We start from the raw sequence: 25,758 nt of genomic DNA, 5'->3' as shown, positions 1-25,758 counted from the left end.
GGCTGGAAGATGGAAAAAATGACCTAATAGGTCTTTTCCATCCCTGACTTCTATGAGTCATCCAATGTATGCTGTCGTGCGTCACACTGCTGGCCAGACCCGGGTCATTCGCTATACATTTCAGCCACAAAATCCTCAGATTTTGACTACGTCCCAGCTAAACGGCTACCTCAGCAGAGGCTGAGGGCTCCTTTGGGATTTCTGGTTAGTTTATAATCAATTAAATATCAGAAATGAAGACAGAAATCAGTCATAGCAGCGGACGGTGGTGAGTAATTGAGGGTGAGTCCTCTGGGAGGTTCACCCTCAACCCTTTGCAGACAGACAGAAATCTTTTCACTGCAGTTGTCGTTTGTAACTCTGCCTCTCAGGCTTGGCTGGCCTGTGGGCTGTGCTGGGACCAGCCTCCTGCTGCAGCTCGCGGCCTGCCGTGGCCTCTTCTGCCACAGTCAACTCCCCTTCAGCTGCACTGGTGGAAGGCGCTCTCTTTACATGCCCCAGCCTGGGGAACCGGCGTTCGGGAGCACTGCTTCAGGACTGTCAGCTGACACAAGTCCCAGAGCGTTTTCTGAGAACATTATTATTATTAGCTGCATCTTTTCTCCAAATACAATGTTAGGAGAACACCTAAAGCTGATCAAAGCAGAACTTTTTTGATTTCAACAGGGAAGGGGAGCCAGGACCCACAAGCAATTTTTTTCTTGCCACTCTCCTGCCTCATCCCTCTTTCCTGAAGCTTCATAGAGGAATGCATACAAGCCGCTATCAGGCACATATTCAAAACCAATTCTCTACACCCTTGCATGTGCTTTCTTGACACTTCACATTCCATGAAGTCCACAAATGGCAGATGAAACACTTGCTGCATCTCCAGACTTCACAGAGTCCGGGGAAGCAAGACATCTGCTCTAGACCTAGTTTTCCATTCTCCTTTCCCCCTTCTGGGTCCTCAACCTCTCAGGCTGCTGGTGGTTGGAGAGTGATTGGAGAAGAGAGCAGAAAAGGATTGGCTATGGGTGCTAACAAAGAAGTGTATTTCATGTTAATTACACAAGCCCTTAACCTTTGCTTTCCCTGTCACCAAGGACAAATAGCAGCATTACCTGGTCTTCCTTTTTTGTTTCTCCTCTCTTGCATGTTGTTTTTTGTGACTTCAAGTCTGCCCTAAATGCACATTACAGCCTGGTTTTGCGAGGCATGCTGGGAAGCATGGTGGAATCATGGAGGATCAGTCCCCCAGCCCCGAAGCTTTAGGAAGTGCAGAGAGAGTCCCTGGCTTCCCCAAGGGATTCCTTAGACAAATCTCCTGAATTGCAGCTGGCCTCCGTGTTTTCCTTCTCCACTTTCTGGGTTTCAAAGCATTCTTAGCTAAAATTATAAGTCCTTCTAGCTAGTAGGGAGAGAAGTAAATGGATTTGAACCTAAGCCTATCTGATATCATAGCCCAAAATCTAAACCCCGGCATTGCAGTTGCTCTCACTTGACTAGACAGCCTGCACAGCAGCGGGAGTTCTCAATTCCACATTTCTAAACCTCCTGCTCTGTGTAGGGTTTCCATAATGAAGCCAAGTAAAGAACATCATTGGGTTCATGTTTATTTCCCACCTCCTTCCTCTGGCATTTCTTCCTTGTTGTTTTCAATTTCAAACAGGCTGAGATGAGAAGGGTTAAGTCACCTGTCCTTTCACTGGCCAACTGGTTAATGCTCTTTCCTTCTATTGTCCCTCTCATTAACCAGAGACAAGTTCTTCATTAACCAGAGTTAAGTGCTGCCCTTCACTAGAACCTAAGGCTCCTTACTCGTTTTGGTTCCTTCAGTAATTTCCTACATTAGTAAAAAGGCAGCTTTGCGTTAGGAGCAAACCTGGGAGTCACTGAAATCCAGCTGGTTGTTTGGGGATGTCAGAGTCCTAGACTTAGAGCTAGAAGGACCCCTAGATTAGAGAGTCCTCACTCCCTGCCTCCCGCTTCCCTGAATGAGAAAAAAAGAACATAAAGAGGTTATATGGCTTGTCCAGGGTCACACTACTTAAATGAGAGAATTAGGAGTGAATGAAGGTTTCACTTCCAAATCTGAGTTTTTTCGTTTACTCCACGTCACTCAGAGAAGAACAGGGCAAAGGGTTAGGGCGCGAGCTTGAGCAACGAGTGGCAACTTTTAGAGAGAAGTTTTGGATAGAAATTTCCTCGGAGGACAATCTTTTATGAGCCAGTCCTCAGAGGGCCTCGTGTGAACACATCAGAGACGTATGGATTACAAACATTGAAAATCCATATGGGTTGAAGAATGGAGACAGGGGAAGGATTTTGGCAAACACATTGGCTTTTTTAATATATATGTGTATGTGTCTGTCTATGTATATATATTATCAAATTTAAAACATTTGAAAAGCAGTTTCAGCCTAAACCACAGAGTGGCTCATCCATCCCCACTAATAAGTTCCAATCCTTCTGCTGTGTGGTCTCTCCATTCCATGGTTTAGGACCCCACTAAGTCTGTTCTACTTCAATCTGAATCCTGCCTGTTTTATACATTTTGAAGATAGGTAGAGAGAGACTAAACCTCACTCTCCCGTACAGGAACCCAACTCCCAATAGTCAGCATTTAGCCGAATGGTTTCCTTGTATTTTAAAGTGTTTTAAGTCCACTTATAAATAAATTGGGCTATACCAATGCTTTTGTAATGCACATCATGAAAAATGAACAGTCAGCTTAAAATAGATTTTCTTTCACTGCCAAGTACATTATGTGAAAAATGTACTCCATCTGGCAGGACAGACCGTGTGGTCGTGGGGATGGAGCTCAGATAAGGCAGCAGTCCTTTGTGTAAAGAGGACGCCACTCAGACCCTGATCCCTATCAGGACGTACGCCACAATCCATCTAGAAGTCCATGATAGAACAAGCCATGTCCTCTTCCTGACACCCACAAACAATGGCAGCGGACACTCATGAGCCTGGAATGAATTACACTCTGCCTCACTTTCTCCTTCAGTTTTCAATGTACCAGCCTCCAGATCAGAGCCTTCAGTGGGTCCGTCTAAACCCTGAAGCATGGCATTCATCATTTCACAATAGTTGACACCTCCTGGAGCTTTCGACTATTTCTTCACCCTGGCAAAGCTGATGTTACAACCAGCTACTTGTGATTCTTTACTCTTTGCCCTTGTTCCTTTGCTCATTTGTTCTCCAACCTGACATTGCCTTCTACTCTTTGCCCATAGATCCATATTCATCACATTCTTCAAGGTCCATAATGGTGTCCAGTTCCATAAAGATGGAATCCCTAATTCTATCTAAATGTAATAATTTACTCGTTGAAGAAAAGTACTCTCATGTCCTCAAGCTTTTCCCCCTCTGGCTTTCCTCTTTCCTTTCTTCATATTTAATAACCACCTACCTGTCGGAGGCAACTTACACCAAATGCAACATGGTTGCTAATCTGAGTCCTTCAGCCTTGTGACTGGACACTTCTTGTCCTGGTTTCCTTTCTAGGAACCTTTCTAGAAATAGCTAGATATCCACCATGATTACTATTTCCACAAAAACTCTGCTAATTAACTATCTCATTCCTGCTAAACTGTTAGCCAATAATTGGTTAGAGCTTGGGGAATCCTCTGAGTATTTGCATTTTAGTCAAGAATCTTCAAATAAGCCAGCACCACCTTGTGCCTTTATCTTGAGGCACCTCATTCATATTACATGTCACCTTCACCAGTTAGGCCCCACTTTTGGCCAAAATCCTAGAGCCATTCCCCCATTCCTGCCCGACACTGCCCAACCCTCTCTGCGCTTGTACCTTCCTGAAGGGTGATGTGGTGGTTACAAGCTCCCACTCATGAGGCAGACAGAACTGACTTTGATTCCTGATTTCAAATTCAGATTTTGACACTCTGTGCCTTAAATCTCTCTGAACCTCGGTTTCCTCACCTGCAAAATGGGGATAATAATAGTATGCCAAACTCATTATGTCCTTATGAAAATTGCTTGAAATAATGCTTGTAAAGTATTTAGCCCAGTATCTAGGAAAGAATCCATGAATTTTAGTTATGATTATTATGGTTGTTCTGAATTCTGTTTTCAATATTGTATTCATCCATCATATCTGACAAATTGGTAGATTTTTCTTTTGAGCTTTGCTTAGGCTTTTTTCTCTAGATTCTGACTCTCTTTGTACATGGTTTTATAGCTCCTTTTGTCCTAATCTAGGTGGTTTTCCTGCCTGGTCTGTCCTCAGCTTTTGAGTCCCCCACTGTGGTATTATTCTGTGTCCACTCGTGATAGGAAAGCTTCAGGAGTCAGAGAATGAACTTCTAATGGTAGAACAGCAGGAACCTTCATATGTAAATGGATAACATACATACATCCTACTCACACTACCTAAAAAAAAAAAAAAATTACTTGGATCTCTCTACCTACCACCCTCCTGCTTGGTACAGACAGATTCTTTTGGGTACAGTGTGACACATATAATAGGCAATAATAAAAGTTCATGAAGTGAGTGGGGGAGGGAAGAATAAACTAAAGAAAATAGTGGTAAAAGCATTCCCATGGACCTTTTTGTATCAGTCTTCTGAATATATTGAACCCAATATAATCATGAGAGTCCTTATAAATGAAAGAGACAGGAAAATGAATGAGAAAGAAATTTAAAGATACTATAGAGTTGGCCTTGGAGATGGTCACTAGAAACTGGAAAAGGCAATGAAATGGATTCTCCTCTACAGTCTCCAGAAAGAACACCACCTTTCCAACACTGATTTTAGTCCAGTGAGACCCGTTTTGGACTCCTGACCTCCAGAATGGTAAGATAATGAGCTATGTTATTTGAAGCCACTAAGTTCATGGTAATTCATCACAGCAGCAATAGAAAACTAATACAATTGTGCTACTATAATTACCCTAAGGACTAGTTTTTTCTGGTCTGGCACTCAGGGTAAAATTTTTTCTCTTAGGCATTTTTTAGGAAATGCTGTTACTTTTGAAAAATGAAACTTTATATCTTGTGGTTTTAAGTGCTTTTTCTGTAGAAAATATTAATGAAGAGATATAGGCATGTCTTTCTACTCATTATTCTCTTTTAAAATACTAATTTAAGAAAAAACTCGTCTTTAAAATCTCTAATTATTTTAATCATTTCTGCCTTTTCCCCTGATTATCTCCTTAGACATATTTAAAATGCGTCTTTCAACTAATCTTAAATCTTTACCTTAGAGTCAAAAGCCCTTATGTATTTGAAAAAGATATAAAAAACAATCTTTTGTCCACCTCTCTAAAGGAAAAGTGCTTCTTATGCTACTCAAATGGCAGATATTATCTTGCCATTTATCAGGGCATTTTTCTTTTTAATCCTTGTCTCAGTGAGTGAAAAGCAGACAATATCCTAGAGAAGAAAATGGTAAATTTGTGTTCTTCATTTTCTCCCTATAATCCCCAAATATCTGTATTTACAGGTATCTTTAAGAGACTTTCATCCTTTCTAAATCTTTCTTTCTCTACTTGTATTCTCAACCTTACGTACTCCCTATTCTTCTGGAATCTTATTTCATAAGTTAATCTTTTTATCTTCTTCCCATATTCTGAAATGCAAACTAACAAACACATGACCAATTCCTTTCACTAGATCCTGTTTCTGTCTCAAATATTCTTCTCTTTCTTTTCTCTCTTTATTTCAATACCAGATTTCTAATTCCTTACCTTTCATTTATACTTCAAATTTGGCAACCTGGATCCCATACCAACCTCTCGACTGAAATTATTTTTATAAAAATCATAGATGACCTCCTGATTGCTAAATCCCATGAGAATTTTGAATCTTAACATTCCATGTCAAAATATAATATCTTTAATCTGTAAGCATTCTTTATAGCTAAATAAGAAGTGATAGCTGTATTGAAAGGGCAACTTATATAATTTTATAATCCAGAAAAGAAATACAATTTGTCAATAAATATGAAAGCATTCACTCTATTTGGTTGTTGAATACCTGTTAAGATATTTGAAAATTATTTTTTATTTTCAGTGCTGGTGAGGCTGTGTGAGCAGCCATTCTCAGTTGTGTGCAAAATTTATGAGGATGTTCATCAAAGGTGTTTGACTAATGGCAAAATTTTAGAAATAAACCACATTTCCACTAATTGAAGTAATCGATTAAATTATAATATATTTTATATACCAGAAGTCTATGAAGATAGCTTAATGGCATTGGAAAATGATTAAGATATAGTAAAGGAAAAAAAAAAAAAACTTACAGTGCAGTGACTCACTTCTGTGGGGGAGAAGAGAAAAAAATTCATAATATTTTCAGTGGTTATAAATGATTTAAAGAGGTGTTTTTGCTTTGCCTTTATGTTTTCCAAATTTGTACAAAAGGTATTAATTTCATAACTAGAAATAAACAGAAAAATCTTTTGTTTTAAACCACAATAAGCTATAATAACAAACCAGGCTATAAATATCATTTTGGGGATCTGAGATTTTGCTAAGTCTACGGAAACGCCATGAGTTTGAGGCGATGTTACTTGAAGACAGTCAGGAGGCAACAGCTCTGTGAGGTTAGTTAAGATAGACTCAAGTGCTCTAACCTTGAGAAATGCTCATGTTTGGACTGATAATCTCTTATGGAGCTGGAGGAGGCTGATAAAAAAAAAAATGTGCCTAATAAGAACGTTGTCCCTTCTTACTTATCATGGAAAAGAAAGCGAGTCTATGGGCTTCATAAGTAACGGAGAACTGAATATGGCCTCCTGTCCAGGGAGAAGAGTACGTAGAGGTTGGTGGAGGTGTGATTTTGGATGGATCTTGAACAAGTCAGGACTTGTTCCTACAGGCCCAGCCCACAGGGGGAGCAGATAGGAGGCCATTATGCTCTTGGAGGAATCAGGTGACACAAGCCTGAACTAAGACCCTACCCAGTGCAGGGGAAAGGAAGAACCACCATAAAGAACAAATTGCTGGTGCCTGGCATTGTTTGAAGGCAGGGGCCAAGGAAGAAGTACAGGTCAAAAATGACAACATTTCGAAGCCAGAGGGTGTCAAGAAAACAATGGAAAAATCTCTCAAAAATGCAGTTATAAGTGGAAGTTGGTTTAGACGGAAGATGGTAAATTTGGATTTTGATGGAGCATGTGAACAGATGGCAGGACACTGGTGCAATGTCCACCTGGTGGATGAGAACACAAGAGAGAAGTTAAGATTGAGTATAGAATATGTAACATATGTAATTATAAACTTTGTGAATAACTTTGGATACAAATTGAGATTGTGACTCTGTGAATGAAATCACACTCACGTTGTGAAGAGATGATAAAGGCACAGATCTTTTTTTTTATTGTTATACATCAATTCCATTTCACAAATGCCATCAGATTTCTAGGCAACACAATTCAGAGTTTATTCTTCTTCTTGGGTGGTTAAAACCACTGACATTGGCCTTGAACATTTATAACCTAATTTGTCATAGCTTATCTTACGCTGGAAATTAGCTTCATATACTAAGAAAGGTCTTTTCCTACATAAGAAAGCAAAATCCACTAAATCTCATCCCTGAGCTGTATTGTTGTGAAACTAATTCATTCTGATGTGGGAGAAATTCTTTCATCAAAATCTTCAACATGATATCTGTTTGGGTTATTTCTCACTCCTAATTACCCAGATCAGAGTAAGGAAGAAGTGAAACCAAATGGATAATGCAACAATTTTAGTGTGAGAGTTGTGCAGTTTAACACAGTGACAACATTTGTGTTTGTGTACATCTGTAGCTCGCAGAAAGTTTACTGCTGTGCTTTGTTTGCTTCTAGTGGCAAGATTCCTTGCTTGAGTCCTGGCTTCTCCCCCAATATCTCCTACTGTGATGGTAGACACACTTTTTATCTTCATTGGGCTTTCCTTTTTACCCATTAAATAGAGATTACAATACCCTGTGGCCTTACCTCATAGTGCTAGCAAAAAATAAGATAATAAATGTGAAATTGCAGTGGAATCTATTTTAAGTGTTAGCCAAATCTAATTTTTGGCACACATTACGTTTGCAAAAGGCCTCCTTAAAATCATGCAAAAAAGGTGTCAATGGAAAAATAAATATTGGGTGACCCATTTGGCAAAGCTTTATTGGAATGTAATAGGTTTTCTTTAAACAGCTAACAAGCACTTTCCAAGTTTGTTTTGTCATCCACATATGCACATGCATGTGTGTGTGAGCTCACACACACACACACACACTCACTGTGACTCTGCAGATATTGTTTCTTGGGATTGGCTGCCATTTGCTGTCACTAATCAGACAGTTGTTAGATGTGAAGGTAGTTGAATGATCATAGCTAATTTTAATCAAATCAGTAAATTGAAACTCAAAAAGGTATTGGCAGTGATTTACATTTTCTTCAAGAGTTTGCAATTCAGTAATATCAGACCTTTCCAAGAAACACCTTTTAGATCTTTAATGTAAATCTATCTTGAGTTGACCAGAGCCCTTTAATCCTATCCAGGATTGGTTTAGAAGGCACCATCTTTACTAACTCTTACAAATTGAATTGTGTTCCCTTAAAATTTGTATGCTCAAGTCTTAACCCCCAGTACCTCTGAATGAGACCTTATTTGGAGATAGCATCTTTACAGAGGTAATCAGTTAAAATGGGGTTATAAGGATGGGTCCTAATCCAATGTGACTGGTGTCCTTATTAAAAAAAAAAAAAAAAAAAAGGAAATTTGGAGACAGACACATATATAGGGAGAACACTTGAAGATGAAGGCAGAGATCAAGGTGATGATTCTATAAGTTAAGGAACCCCAATGGTTGCCAGCAAATCACCAGAAGCTGGGGTGGGAGGCATGGAACAGATTCTTCCTCACAGATTCCAGAAGGAACCAACCCTACTGACGCTTTGATCCTGAACTTTTAACTTCCAGAACTGTGAGTCAATACATTTCCGTTATTTATGGAACTGATTTATGGTACTTTGTTATGGCAGCCATAGCAAAGTTATATAACAACAAATCCCCTCCTCCAATTTACAAATTTGGTGAACAAATGAAGAGGAAACTTTAGCATGTAAATGATTATTAAGAAAAGCTATATCCTGTGGATATTCAAAGCCAGTTGCTTTTAAAAAATCCATTACCAAAGAGATATTATTTTTATTCACAGACTTGCGGCTAAATTATTTGGAATATTTTGGTTAGAACAGATTTCTTCTTCAGCAGAATTCCAGCAAAGTAGTGTGAGTATGGGCTGTGAGCCAGGATATAGAAATGGTCTCATGATGGAGAACAGAAGCTTATAATGGGATTAAATTAAAGCTACCTCCATCTTTATTTAGCTTTTAAATGTGATAATGCAGTGAAAACATCCAGTTCCGTGCCTGGAACATAGTAAGTGTTCAGTAAATAAATCTAAAATCTGAAACCTCTGAAGTCTAGGTAGAGTCACCCAATTTGATTTTAAATGGGTAAATGTTTTTGAAAAGTTGTTACGTGAACTCTGCTGTGATCCATATTGGCTGTTAAGCATAGCTCCCAAACAATGTCCATCAGAACGCTGAACTAAACTTGTGTATATTCTCATGCAAGAAAGTCTATAAAACTGAGCTTTTTGGAGTTATCTGTAGACATGTTAACATGTACTGTTAAGGATAGGTCAAATCAGGATATCAGACCCTCCTTTCTTTGTGCTTCTGTTACATATTCTGCATTATCTCTATTTTAGTTCCTAACACAGCTCAAGGTCATTGCTGTGTGTGTACTTCTTCCTACCAAACTCTAAGCTCCTCAAGACAGCTTACGCCTTCCTTCTTTATGGCTCCAGGACTTAGCATAGTGTCTGTCATGTGGAGGCACTCAAGGCAAATAGCAAATATGTTTACATGTTGAGAGAACTTCTGCAGGATGCAAATTACATCACATAAAATTTTAGCTGGTTTACTTTTCTGCTGCAAGGCTGTTCAGAACTGAGAGTCACGTTAACATTTCAAACTTTAAAACCTCAAGAGGCTTTACATATGTTATCTTATTTGGTTTTTAAAATAACCCCCCAAGAGAGGGTGGATATTATTATTATTCCCATTTGAAAAATGACAAAACTGATCCAGGGAAGAAAAGTCATTTACATATGGTGATACGGATATGTATGAGCCTAATCAGGCTCTAAGTATTGACTCCCAGTTCAGCAGTTCTGTTGGGCCATTCTGCTTCCTACAGCTGTCATGTGATGTAATTTATTGAATGGCAGTTGATGTCATTGACCACGTGACTTTCTAACGCAGCCACTGAGACCACTGAAAATTCTGGATCTGCCAAAGTCCATCCAAACAGTTTTCAGTTTTCTACACAAAGACTGAAACTCTCCTAAGACAGAGAAAATAAAGGATATATACGAAGTAAAGACATTGTAGGAGGCAATAGTTCCAGTGACAATACACAATAAAATTAGAATAAGCTGGGCATTGGAATAAGTTGCATACCAAATATCCTTGTTAGTAGGATTTTCCCCCCTGAAACAGACCAGAAATGGTAGAAATAGGACGCATATCAGTCAGTCTGACTTATGTACCCTGTATAAACCCTCAGGCTTTGTAGGTTAATTCTAAGGAGTTGTTTGTAAACCTGGGCCAGCGCAGACACCCACTGCTCTTACAGAGCCCAGAGAGAAGACACCTCTAAACACTGGGATGCCTGGCATTGAACTTGCCCAGCAGCTACTTCCAGAGGCCAATTTCTTCCTGAAATTTCACTGGAGGGAAAGCTCTATTTAGCACTTAACAATACCTATAAATGCACATGTGGGTTCATACATATTTTCTTTACATACGTATTTTATTTATATGTATAGACATATGTGTAAAATGTGAGGACAAGTCAGTACTTAAATAGGCATATGTATTTCACATCTGTTTCTACACATGAAGAGGGTGTGGAAGAAACAGGGGCATTATTTCTTGGCACTTGCACTATGATAGGTGTGTGTCTGCTCCAAGGATTCACAAAGGAGGTGGTTTCTACAGCATGATTTTATAGATCCTAAAAACCCTGCCTTCACCAAACTTCCCTAAATGTCTTATCATGGTAATAAAGGCATTATTTCAACAGAGTCTTACATAAGTGTATCCATTTAACAATCATAGCCAATTTTTATGAAATACTTATATACGCTTTAGATTTATTAACTCATTCAATCTCAAAATCACACTTTGAAGTTAATGCCATCGACATTCTCATTTTACCAGTTAAAAAAACCCCACCAAGACAAAAGACAGATTTGGACACAGGAAAGCTGCCTGTAGAGTTTGTGTGTGTAACCACAGTCTCCTGCCCTAGCAGTGGGCTTCTGAGATGGGAATCTGTTATGTCATTAACACTTACTGCCCAAGAGTGGATTGGTTTGTTAGTTTAGATTCGCAAAGGTCTCTGTCCAAATGACAATTGAGGTGAGATTATTTCAATGGGTAAAGGGAAATTTAACACTTTGTGGAATAAAGCACTTACCACCCAGAGAGGACTCAGTAATTAGGAAGATATATAAGAGTCAAATTTGTTTTAAAGTATTTATTGAACACCTATGATGGGCTAGATGCCATATTATCAACTGTGGAGAGACAAAGATGAATAAATTATAATTTCTGTTTTCTGGAAATGAATGGTGCACTAAGGGTAGGTAAAATAGGCAGGTGAACAGACACAGCGTGTGCTGAGCAAGATAAAACATATAAAATAAAATCAGCAGGTGCCAAAGTATCTCTGAAAGTATCTCTGACCAGGAGATGCTGGGAAGAGGTGACAATCGAAGTTTGGTATGGAATGAAAAAGAGTGTGTTAGGTGGAGAAGTTGGGGGAGGGCATCTCAGGAGAGGGAACACATCCTCAAAGAAGGGCTAAGGCATGTGAAAGGACCTGGCCTTGTGAGACAGGTGGGGTGTGAATGGAGGAAAAGGAGCATGGGATGAAATAGCAGGAGAGCCTTGGTTCAGCTTGTGAAGGGTCTTACAAGTCAGGCAAATGATTTGGACTTTGTCCTTCAGGCTGGTGGCTCTCATCTGGGGGTGATTTTGTCCCCCACCCAAGGAAGCTCTTTGGCAATGTCTGGAGACACTATGAGTTGTTACAGCAGAGAAGGCACTACTGGCATCTAGTGGGTAAGGCCAGGGATGCTTCTAAACATCCTTCAATGCACCAGACACTCCCCGCAACAAAGAATGATCTGGACCACACTGTCAGTGGTGACATTGTTGAGAAATCTTGCTGTAGGGAAAGGGCAGGGGTTTTAAATTAGGAGACTGATATCAATATCTTTATTTTTTAAAATATGCATCCTTGGGCTATAATAGGAAGGGACTTATGACAGAGCAACCTTTTAGTAAGGAGTGGCCATTTATTGAAGGCTCGCTGTATGTGAGGCAAACCCCCAAGAGCGTTAGAAACAGTGAACTTATTGCTCAAAATAACCCCATGAGATTATATTTCTCTACTATAACAGATGTAGAGGACAAACATATGGACATCAAGGGGGGAATGTGGCGGGGCAGGGTGGTGGTGGGATCAATTGGGAGATTGGGATTGACATATATACACTAATATGTATAAAATGGATAAATAATAAGAACCTGCAGTATAAAAAAATAAATTAAATTAAATTTAAAAAAATAACCCCATGAGAAGGTGTAGGTGTAGACAGATTAAGCGTCTCAAGCAAAGTGACCCAGTTGGTAACAGCCAAGTTAGGATTTAAACCCTCACTCCAGTGCCTAGGCACCTCCCCCCAACCCCTAACACTGTCCTACCCCTCTAGTCTCTGAATAACTATGCAGGTGGAAAACTAAGGTTGAATTCTGACAGTAAGAATGGGAATGAAGAGAAGTCAGATTTGAGAGACATTTGAGGTAGACTTAGTCAATAGGAGTTGGAAACACATTTGATGTAACGGGGTTAATAGAGGAAAGACCAAGGATGGCACTGAGGTTTCTAATGTAGATAAGATTAATGATAGGCTATTTCATTTCATAGTATTTCATTATGAAGTCTTTAATAGTATCAAGGTCAAACAAAATTATTCCCTTGAAGTGCCCAAGAAACTCTTGAGGAAGTGGTGAAAAGTGGTGATAATGGAATTGCCAGGGTAGAAGAGGTAATGAGGTCATTTCCGGACATACTGAAAATAATTAGAATATGTGGTGGAGCTAGAGAAAAATGTTCATAATCCATTAGCCTATAGGTGGTGGTTGGACCATGAGAATGCCCAGGGACAGTATGTAGAACAAGAAGAGAAAAGGACCAGGGAAAAAAAATCTTGGAGAATCCTTAAGGCACACTCAAGACAGGAGAATTCTGGAAGAGTAGGTGGAGGATTCTGAAATATTTCAGATCTTATTTCATACTTCTAACTAGAAATATGTATGTATATATCCTTCAGTGGCATGTAAGTCCATTAGTGATATAGCTATTCATATCTTTAGATTTCATTTGTATCTATCTATCTATCTATCCTTCAATGGTAGGTCCATGGAAAAGGAAAAGGGCACAGAGTTGTAGGAACTCACACATTCCTTTGAGAATGGTCTTAACTTCTACAGTATTAAAAGTGGGTTTTCCTGGCAAAACATGTACTTGTATAATAAATCTTATTGCTGGCCCTTACTCCACAGTGAGTTGTAGCTAACTGAAGAAGCCAGCTTGTGGTCCCTTTACCCAAGGAAATATAGGTGCTCAAATGATAAGAGGTTGGTAGAGGGGATTCCCATTTCTTTCCATGCATGGAAAGAGAATTTCTAGCCTGGAGAACTAAGTGCTCTCCAGCATTGCATTCATTGAAAATGAATAAATTCAACTCTATTTTCATTATTAACCCTTTCATGGTATCAAGGTCAAACAAAAGGATTCCCTTGAAGTGCCCAAGAAATTCTTGAGACACAAACTGCAGACCATGAATTATGATCCCCTGCAGAGAATAAAAGTAAATTCTGACTTAAGAGGAATAGACAAGTGAAATTAGGGAAGTGGAAATTTTTCAGTTTGCTCTGAATCATAGGTGCCAAGGGTTAGTTTGTTCTTCAATGTTTTACACATTTCATGTGTATGTAACCAGGCATTTATACATAAACACACACAAATATGTATTATTGCACAACAGCATTTACCCAGACTTCTGCTTTTGCTTGCATTGCATGCCAATCCAAGCCCATGTCTCTCAGAAGCCTGCACAAGTGATTTTTAAAGTGAAACATTCAACAAAAGAATTGTTTTTTTACAGGAGGTTTGGGGGGAACATGTGAACTATGATGCCAAAAAATCAGCTGATCTATTTCTAATATATTTTTAGTGGCACAGAGTCAAGTCAAAATTAATATATTGAATATTGAAAATTGAACCAAATACTTTTGAGCTTAAATGTGCCAAAAGAGACCCATCTTGTGAAAAGATCACTGACCTCACTTGTGTCATGCTTCCCATCAAAGGCTTTGTCTGTGTTCACCAAAACATCAGGGTAATCAGGCTTGATAATGGTTATTGGGCAGCCAAAAACAAACGCACAAACAAAAAACCCTTATATTTTCATGACATCTTTAACTTTTATGTACCCATAGCTAAGTGGGCCAATAAAAGCAGGATACCACATAAGGCCAGACTCAGCAGTTTTCTGGGTATATGAGAGACCTCAGAAGCTGATCGGTAGAAGGTGAATTCCTCTTCAATAAAGACCATGTCAGCTAACCTTAAGCCCGAATGAACACTCATTCAGTTATAGTCAAGGGAATGCTACTAGAATTGTTTGCAGCGTAACCCTAATGTTCTAGCGTCACAAACACATGTCTGACTGGAAAATAATGTTATTTAATAATATTTCTTATACAATAACAAAAGCACATCCAATGGCACAAAAACTGGTCTTAAAATATAGGCAGCAAACAGTCTGAAACAGAGAAGAACAAAGCTGACTCCATATTGGATCTATTCCTTTAGCTCTAACCTTCCTGCTCTGTTGCCTGTGCTTAGTCATGCTGGCTCTGCATGTTTTGTAAAAGAATGTTACCTATAGCCTGAAATACACAGGATAGCCTATTCTCAGGGCTCTGACCTTTAAGAGTCCATTCATACAGAGATAAAAAGGTGCAGAACAGAGAATAACATTTGCCGTGTTGGAGGTTTACAGGAACACTGTGACCTGACCTATGTGGACAGCTGCGAGAACAAAGGATTCTGGCACCAAGAAGTCTGCAACAGCTAACCACGCCCCCTCTCCTTTTAGTATAAAAGAAGCCTGAATTCTAACTCAGGGAAGATGGTTCTTTGGGCCACGAGTCCACCAGCTTCTCGTTCCTCTGGCTTTCTGAATAAAGTCACTATTCCTTGCCCCAACCCCTTGTCTCTCAATTTGTTGTCCTGTTGTGTGGCAGGCAACACAAGCTTGGATTTCTATGTTACTTGGGGGACGAGGAGATTTCTCTTCATGAGGAAATGAAGTCTGGAAAGATTGCTCTACCAAAAAATTGGCCAATTTACATGGTAAAAGATAACAGGATTACTTCGGTCTGAAAAAATCTTCATTCAGGTTACTTCGGGGTCCTTGGGTTTTGCCCTCAGGTTGTCTATGTGTTTTCATTGAATACGAGGTAGCTTTCCTATGGAAAGTAATGGAGTAGCTATCCTGAAAGTAATTCAGTCATCTTTCAGAAGGCAGAAACTGTGTTTATCTTTTTTTTTTTTTTCCTGGAATTATACACCCCTCCATTATTTTTTGCTTGTTTGTTTGTTTGTTTGTTTTTTAGTTTCCTACTTGTATATCATCAAAATTAATGCAAACAAGCACAGAAAGTCAGTCAGGGCCTCTTTTTTTAAAAAAAATTCTAGGGTCTGTCGTCTTGTCTTCTTTCCCTCCTCCTCCTCCTCCAACATTTCCCTCTTTCTCTCCCCTCCCCCCCTCCTCTTTCTTCTCCTCCATCTTTTCCCTTTTCCTCTTCCTCCCGCCCTTGGTCCTCCTTCCTCTTTCTCCCGCTCCCCCTCCCCTTCCCCCTCCTCCTTCTCTGCCTCTCGTTCCTTGTTACCCTTCCTCTTTCCTCCTCCTCCTCCTTTTTCCAGTCACAGCAGCAATGTTGGCAGTTTGGCTAGGGTAACCCATCTTGCTAAATTCCCAGGTGGATGTTGCATGTTTCAGGATGTGATGCATGACAGACGCAGGCTTCTATGCCAGGAAGAGTTTGGCCTGGAACATTGGAGAGTGGAGGGACCCAGGAGGCATGGGCCTGGGCTCAGAGGGCATCTGTCACTGCCTGGCTGAATAATACTCAAAAGGCTAGCCTGACAAACACTGGATTAGACCAATATTTTTTAGCAAGCACCGCAGAGATATTTGGAGCAAGAGATATTTGGAGCAAGAACAAAGGTAAAACTGATTTTTTCAGATAATGTCTCTGGCTACCTTCTTTTATTCCACCGTCCTCCATTCACTGTTCTCAGTTACAGAATTCTTCACACTTAGTGAGAATCTGTCTCTTCTTCCTCACACTCATCAATGGCAGGTATATTTTACCTAACACATACATCTGGCACAAAGGTGATACCCTATAATTTTTTAAAAAATAAAGTAATGAGAACATTGTATTGAGTCAGCATGATAGTGGGCAGAATTTCTTGAAAATTTGTGAAGGTTTCTATAAGTTTAAGATTACTATTCTACATGTTTGACTAGGTGGTGGTGGTGGGGGGTTGTATGTATGATTCTGTGTTTTTCAGTCACTTCTGCCTCCCAGGCTAGTGCTCTTTGTTGATGGGCAATCCTCTGCCCTTCCTGGTGATGCCAACAGCTGAGACTGGGCATCTGTCTGCTCTGGGATGAGCCCTACTAGCAGATGTCAATGTCTACTTTGCAGGTAAACTTCATGGACCAAAGCATCCGTTCTGTTCATGGGGAAAATAAGCATTAGATTACCTTCCCTTAGAAGGCTGAGCAAATCTCCATGTTGTCGGGCTGTTAGAACCACCAGAGATAGGATTTCTAGGGATGGATCATCACAAGCCAACTTCTATCAACCTCTGGGAAAGAGCAAAAAGCAAGTTACAAAGCGACAACTCAAACATATTCAAGAAGGATACTGTTTCCTGAGAGACATTCAGCAAAATAAGGACTCCCCTCCCAACCCCAAACACACACAAAATACCTTCAGAAATGTGTTTTGTCAAACAACTACTTATTTTGGATATCTGGTCACTTTTAGACTTTGTATGATCCAATGTTACTGCTTGTACTTGGAGAAACTGTTGCCTGATTCCATTTTTTTCCCTCCTCCCAATTTATTTGCTGTGTAGACACAATTTGGGTGAAACCTGTTTGACTAGGTAACCCAAGGAAATTTTCTGATTGGTGAAGTCCCCACCCATCCTTACCCAATTTCCTAGTGGAATTTTGGAAAGCACTGATGACCTTTTGTAAATGTACCACACCTCAAATTCTCATTTTTCCATTTGGTGAGCAGTTCTTTCTCTCTGACCCTGGTCTTCATCAAAGCAAACCAGACAACTCCAGGTACTTCCCTTAAATATTTTAGCAGCTGTACTTCAGCACCTACTCCAGATCGGAGTAAGCAAGATCACCTTTGGTGTGCTCTCATAAGCCACTGCTTCTGATTAGTCTGAGGAAAAGTACAAATGACTTCCAGCTGAAGCAAGCTTCATCCCTATCCAACTGGCTCATGTTGGGGAAAGCTTCCTGTTGGCTCCCCAAACAGACCTACTGCCTTCTGACCAGGTCTTGGTTGGAGTTCAGGGAGTAGTGATGTGGGGATACGCCCTTCTTATTCAACCACTGGAGAGGGGATTCAGATAATTAAGTTCTCTCGTGTCTTTCCAAAACTAGACAGATGCATTTTCTGTCATTGTGGAATATAAATAGAGCTGGGAAGGCCTGTATAACAGGACATTACAGCTAATTTTTCCTCTCTGAAGGGTTGCCAGTACTTTGAAAATAAGTTTCCTTGCTCTTTCATGAAAGAGCATCCTCGATTCAGTTGATATTTTGGTTGAAGAATCACACTGGTCCTCATTTTACAAATTCATTGCTCTTGATAAAGAAAGCCAAAGTAACCTGCCAAGTACCCACTTCTGCTGCTTTTTTGGATCTGCCTATCTCTCCTGAAGCTAAGTCTGGCATTTTCTCTTCCATAATTCTGCCTACAAGAAACTGGAGAGTCACCACAGACACATTCTTTTTGAGGGACTCTCTTGGGTCCATTTGGGATTATTAAGTAGTTCAAGGTCAAAGTAGCTGAGGTATTGGGGAGGAATTGATCAAAGGATGCAGTTCTTGGGTATGGATAAAAGTATGACTCAGTTTGACTTATTACCATCCCCAGAAATGTCAGTAAACTGTGGGGAAAAGCAGCATATCAGGGTGACTAGAATCAATCTATTGGATCCTGAGAAATCCTCTAATCTTTCAACTTGCTTTCAAACAGAATCCTATTTACCCTTGCTAGATCTTTTCTATGAAAAAACATGTAAAGTAGTCTCAATTCCCAAATGGACTGTATTTTTCTTATTCATCTTACTGTCTCTGTCAATATCATGTACTCAATACAGTTTTGAATAGACAAGTAAATTTAGGGAAACTATCAGTCCACTCTGTTTGGTGTCAGATTTGCATTTCTTTTTCCTGGTAAGAGTGATTATAGTTATATAGGTTATAACTTAAGTATGCAGTCTTTGCAAATGAAACCCACAATGAGTATACAGAAACAAACAAATAAACAAACAAAAAAAACCATAGAATATCAGAGAACGAATAAAATTTAGAAATTTACTCCCATTTCTTTACCTCACTCTGGTAGAAACTGAATCCCAGAGAAATGAATTGACTCACAAATATCCCAAGGAATTTGGTAGTGAAGGGGATTGGAATATGCCACCCCAAAATATGTCAGTTTGGCATACGGATTATTTTGAGCTGAAGGCAATTGAGAATCAGCTGATGTATAAAGAAAGCTTATTGGAGCTTCCCTTATATGACTAAAAGCAGAAACTTCTGGGAAATGAGGACTGCCATAAATCCCCTCTCCAGAGGAGTTTTATGGCCATGGCGAAGATGGAAAATCAGCATTGAGATTAGTCTACACAAATAAACCTTACTAAAATAACTCTTATTTTCCATTAGTTTCTCCATATATTTACCTTTCCACAATTTACTGCTCCTGAAACCCCCAAAACCCTTTTCTACGTGTCTAGTCACTTCTCCACAATTTATTACCCTTTATTAAAATGGGATATAAACTTCCAGGTCTAACCACTTCTGTGAGTTTCCACTTCTTTTCTGTGAAGTCATGTGCATGTAAAAATATTAACACCAATAAAGAAACATACACTTTCTCCTGTTAATCTGTTGCTTATGAGTTTAATTTACAGACCTCAGTGACAGGATCCAAGAGGATGGAGGAAAAGTTTCTCCCCCTTATAAGTGGCAAAGTTAAGTCTAAGATTCCCTGATCTTTTGATAACCTTTTTGGCAACCAAAATAGAATGAAAAACAAAAATTATATTCTATTTGTGATATATTGCTAATATATTACATATAAATATATTCTATTCATGAAATATTCTTAATACACTACAAATACATTAATACATTACAAAAATTATATTATATTTATGAAATATTCTTAATACATTACAAAATATCATCTTGTATCTTTTGTTATATTTCCCTGTTTCTTGTTGAGAAAGTTTGGAGGATTAAGATTAAGTTAATATTTTCTTTGAATTCACTGGAGAATTTTCATATAATGATCAACTCAGGAAAAAAAACGCTGGTTTGCTTATCCTCCCTCAACTGACAAGTGCTTATGCAAATGAGTATAGGAGAGTGTATAAAAACTCAATCTTTAATCATATGGGCCAGAGTTAACCCAATGATATATTACATCAAGGCTGGTTATAAGATCTTTGACAATATTATTTTCGTGTGTGTATTGACACTGCAGACAAATTGCTTGAGGGTCCTGAAATCTCAATCTGATATTTATCTTAGCCTTTTGAAAAACTACTTTTTCTGCAGCTTCATTTAAGCAATTGTTGAAAATCCAGAATCCAGGTAGGGTAGAGTGAGCCTCAGTGCTTGATTTTCTGTTTTCCTCAGTGAAATCCAGCCTATACTTTAGAGAAAGTTGTGCATTTTTCATAGCCAGAGCAAGAAGCTGATGGAATCCTTTCGGTTCTGTGCAGCAGAAATGAACTGACTTACGAAGGCTACACTGCTTATTTATGTGTAGAGTTTAATGCTAAAAGGTGCCATTAAAAGTGAAGACCACATCTAATGTCAAAGCAGTTAAAATCTTAAACATCCCTAATGACTTCTTTTAAGTCACAGCTATTCCTTTACAAAAACAAACCAGTGCTAGATTAAGTGCCGGGCACTCACATTACAAATGATACCAGTCATCTGGATTTCTCATTATGGAGCTTCTGCCAAGTTCAGACTCTTTGCCAAGGATGATTTAACCATTCAGTGTCAAACTGACCTTGTACTTGGGGATGGGAGTGGAGAGAAGCCTAATTGCCTGAACATTATTTTCTTGAATTCTAAATTACTGAGGACATGAAACTTTAAGCTGAAGATCTTTCTTCACCACTGTAGTTACAATCTACTCCCCATAATTGCACTATTGAAACTGTGTGTGTGGAGGCCTCTTTTGCTTTTGCATATTAAATCAAACAAATACTTTAAAGAAGGGTTTCAGGGGACAATGCAAGAAAAAGGAGATAAATGGGTTAGACCCTAAGAGTTGGCAAAATTAATGAAGACTGTTTAATTGTTGATGTCTGCTTATGTGTGCTTGTTTCTTTTTGTTCTTAACGTCTTTATCAGGGTATAATTGCTTTACAATGGTGTGTTAGTTTCTGCTGTATAACAAGGTGAATCAGCTATACATATACATATATCCCCATATCTCCTCCCTCCTGCATCTCCCTCCCACCCTCCCTATCCCATCCCTCTAGGTGGTCACAAAGCACCAAGCTGATCTCCCTGTGCTATGCGGCTGCTTCCCACTAGCTATCTATTTTACATTTGGTAGTGTATATATGTCAATGCTACCCTCTCACTTCATCCTAGCTTACCCTTCTCCCTCCCGGTGTCTTCAAGTCCATTCTCTACGTCTGCGTCTTTATTCCTGTCCTGCCCCTCGGTTATTCAGAACCTTTTTTTTTTTTTTTTAGATTCCATATATATGTGTTAGCATACAATATTTGTTTTTCTCTTTCTGACTTACTTCACTCTGTATGACAGACTCTAGGTGCATCCACCTCACTACAAATAACTCCATTTCATTTCTTTTTATGGCTGAGTAATATTCCGTTGTATATATGTGCCACACCTTCTTTATCCATTCATCTGTTGATGGACACTTAGGTTGCTTCCACGTCCTGGCTATTGTAAATAGAGCTGCAATGAACATTGTGGTACATGACTCTTTTTGAATGATGGTTTTCTCAGGATATACACTGAGAAGTGGGATTGCTGGGGCATATGGTAGTTCTATTTTTAGTTTTTTAAGGAACCCCCATACTGTTCTCCATAGTGGCTGTATCAATTTACATTCCCGCCAACAGTGCAAGAGGGTTCCCTTTTCTCCACACCCTCTCCAGCATTTATTGTTTGTAGATTTTTTGAGGATGGTCATTCTGACTGATGTGAGGTGATACCTCATTGTGGTTTTGATTTGCATTTCTCTAATGATTAGTGATGTTGAGCATTCTTTCATGTGTTTGTTGGCAATTGGTATATCTTCTTTGGAGAAATGTCTACTTAGGTCGTCTGGCCATTTTTGGATTGGGTTGTTTGTTGTTTTGATATTGAGTTGCATGAGCTGCTTGTAACTTTTGGAAATTAATCCTTCGTCAATTGCTTCATTTGGAAATAAATTCTCCCATTCTGAGGGTTGTCTTTTCGTCTTGTTTATCATTTCCTTTGCTGTGCAAAAGCTTTTAAGTTTCATTAGGTCCCATTTGTTTATTTTTGTTTTTATTTCCATTTCTCTAGGACGTGGGTCAAAAAGGATCTTGCTGTGATTTATGTCATAGAGTGTTCTGCCTTTGTTTTCCTCTAAGAGTTTGATAGTGTCTGGCCTTACATTTAGGTCCTTAATTCATTTTGAGTTTATTTTTGTGTATGGTGTTAGGGAGTGTTCTAATTTCATTCTTTTACATGTAACTGTCCTGTTTTCCCAGCACCACTTATTAAAGAGGCTGTCTTTTCTCCATGGTATATTCTTGCCTCCATTATCAAAAATAAGGTGACCATATGTGTGTGGGTTTATCTCTGGGCTTTCTATCCTGTTCCATTGATTTATATTTCTGTTTTTGTGCCAGTACCATACTGTCTTGATTACTGTAGCTTTGTAGTATAGTCTGAATTCCAGGAGCCTGATTCCTCCAGCTCCGTTTTTCTTTCTCAAGATTGCTTTGGCTATTCGGGGTCTTTTGTATTTCCATACTAATGGTGAAATTTTTCTTCTAGTTCTGTGAAATATGCCATGGGTGGTTTGATAGGGATTACATTGAACCTGTAGATTGCTCTGGGTAGTATAGTCATTTTCACAATGTTGATTCTTCCAATCCAAGAACATAGTATATCTCTCTATCTGTTTGTATCATCTTTAATTTCTTTCATTAGTGTCTTATAGTTTTCTGCATACAGGTCTTTTGTCTCCTTAGGTAGGTTTATTCTTAGGTATTTTATTCTTTTTGTTGCAATGGTAACTGGGAGTGTTTCCTTAATTTCTCTTTCAGATTTTTCATCATTAGTGTATAGGAATGCAAGAGATTTCTGTGCATTAATTTTGTATCCTGCTACTTTATCAAATTCGTTGATTAGCTCTAGTAGCTTTCTGGTAGCATCTTTTGCATTCTCTATGTATAGTATCATGTCATCTGCAAACAGTGACAGCTTTACTTGTTGTTTTCCAATTTGGATTCCTTTTATTTCTTTTTCTTCTCTGATTGCTGTGTCTAAAACTTCCAAAACTATGTTGAATAATAGTGGTGAGAGTGGGCAACCTTGTCTTGTTCCTGATCTTAGTGGAAATGGTTTCAGTTTTTCACCATTGAGGACGATGTTGGCTGTGGGTTTGTCATATATGGCCTTTATTATGTTGAGGTAAGTTCCCTCTATGCCTACTTTCTGGAGGGTTTTTATCATAAATGGGTGTTGAATTTTGTCGAAAGCTTTTTCTGCATCTGTTGAGATTATCATATGGTTTTTCTCCTTCAGTTTGTTAATATGGTGTATCACATTGATTGATTTGCACATATTGAAGAATCCTTGCATTCCTAGGATAAACCCCACTTGATCGTGGTGTATAATCCTTTTCATGTGCTGTTGGATTCTGTTTGCTAGTATTTTGGTGATGATTTCTGCATCTATGTTCATCAGTGATATTGGCCTGTAGTTTTCTTTCTTTGTGACATCTTTGTCGGGTTTTCGTATCAGGGTGATGGTGGCCTTGTAGAATGAGTTTGTGAGTGTTCCTCCCTCTGCTATATTTGGGAAGAGTTTGAGAAGGATAGTTGTTAGGTCTTCTCTGAAGGTTTGATAGAATTTGCCTGTGAAGCCATCTGGTCCTGGGCTTTTGTTTGTTGGAAGATTTTTAATCACAGTCTCAATTTCGGTGCTTGCGATTGGCCTGTTTATATTTTCTATTTCTTCCTGGTTCAGTCTCAGAAGGTTGTGCTTTTCTAAGAATTTGTCCATTTCTTCCAGGTTGTCCACTTTATTGGCATATAGTTGCTTGTAACAATCTCTCATGATCCTTTGTATTTCTGCACTGTCAGTTGTTACTTCTCCTGTTTCGTTTCTAATTCTATTGATTTGAGTCTTCTCTCATTTTTTTCTTAATGAGTCTGGCTAATGGTTTATCAATTTTGCTTACCTTCTCAAAGAACCAGCTTTTAGTTTTATTGATCTTTGCTATTGTTTCCTTCATTTCTTTTTCATTTATTTCTGATCTGATCTCTGATCTTTATGATTTCTTTCCTTCTGTTAACTTTAGGGGTTTTTTTTTTTTGTTGTTCTTCTTCTTTCTCTAATTGCTTTAGGTGTAAGTTTAGGTTGTTTGTTTGAGATGTTTCTTGTTTCTTGAGGTAGGATTGTATTGCTATAAACTTCCCTCTTAGAACTGCTTTTGCTGCATCCCATAGGTTTTGGGTCATCGTGTTTACATTGTCATGTGTTTCTAGGTATTTTTTGATTTCCTCTTTGATTTCTTCAGTGATCTCTTGGTTATTAAGTAGTATATTGTTTAGCCTCCATGTGTTTGTATTTTTTACAGATTTTTTCCTGTAATTGATATCTTGTCTCATAACGTTGTGGTCAGAAAAGATACTTGATACGATTTCAATTTTCTTAAATTTACCAAGGCTTGATTTGTGACCCAAGATATGATCTATCCTGGAGAATGTTCCATGAGCCCTTGAAAAGAGAGTGTATTCTGTTATTTTTGGATGGAATGTCCGATAAATATCAATTAAGTCCATCTTGTTTAATGTATCATTTAAAGCTTGTGTTTCCTTATTTATTTTCATTTTGGATAATCTGTCCATTGATGAAAGTGGGGTGTTAAAGTCCCCTACTATTATTGTGTTGCTGTCGATTTCCCCTTTTATGGCTGTTAGCATTTGCCTTATGTATTAAGGTGTTCCTATGTTGGGTGCATAAATATTTACACTTGTGATATCTTTTTCTTGGATTGATCCCTTGATCGTTATGTCGTGTCCTTTTTTGTCTCTCGTAATACTCTTTAATTTAAAGTCTATTTTGTCTGATATGAGAATTGCTACTCCAGCTTTCTTTTGATTTCCATTTGCATGGAATATCTTTTACCCTCCCCTCACTTTCAGTCTGTATGTTTCCCCGGGTCTGAAGTGGGTCTCTTGTAGACAGCATATATATGGGTCTTGTTTTTGTATCCATTCACCCAGTCTATGTCTTTTGGTTGGAGCATTTAATCCATTTTCATTTAAGGTAATTATCGATATGAATGTTCCTATTACCATTTTCTTAATTGTTTTGGGTTTGTTATTGTAGGTCTTTTCCTTCTCTTGTGTTTCCTGCCTAGAGAAGTTCCTTTAGCATTTGTTGTAAAGCTGGTTTGGTGGTGCTGAATTCTCTTAGCTTTAGCTTGTGTGTAAAGGTTTTAATTTCTCCGTCAAATCTGAATGAGATCCTTGCTGGGTAGAGTAATCTCGGTTGTAGGTTTTTCTCCTTCATCACTTTAAATATGTCCTGCCACTCCCTTCTGGCTTGCTGAAAGATCTGCTGTTAACCTTATGGGGATTCCCTTGTATGTTATTTGTTGCTTTTCCCTTGCTGGTTTTAATATTTTTTCTTTGTATTTAATTTTTGATAGGTTGATTAATATGTTTCTTGGCATGTTTCTCCTTGGATTTATCCTGTATGGGACTCTCTGTGCTTCCCAGACTTGATTGACTATTTCCTTTCCCATATTAGGGAAGTTTTCAACTATAATCTCTTCAAATATTTCTCAGACCCTTTCTTTTTCTCTTCTTCTTCTGGGACCCCTATAATTCGAATGTTGGTGCATTTAATGTTGTCCCAGAGGTCTCTAAGGCTGTCCTCAGTTCTTTTCATTTTTTTTCTTTATTTTGCTCTGTGGTAGTTATTTCCACTATTTTATTTTCCAGGTCACTTATCTGTTCTTCTGCCTCAGTTATTCTGCTATTGATTCCTTCTAGAGAGTTTTTAATATCATTTTTTGTGTCCTTCATCCTTGT

Source organism: Balaenoptera acutorostrata, chromosome 1, assembly GCF_949987535.1.
Source record: "Balaenoptera acutorostrata chromosome 1, mBalAcu1.1, whole genome shotgun sequence".
Taxonomy (NCBI): domain Eukaryota; kingdom Metazoa; phylum Chordata; class Mammalia; order Artiodactyla; family Balaenopteridae; genus Balaenoptera; species Balaenoptera acutorostrata.
Note: the sequence above shows the minus strand (reverse complement) of the source record.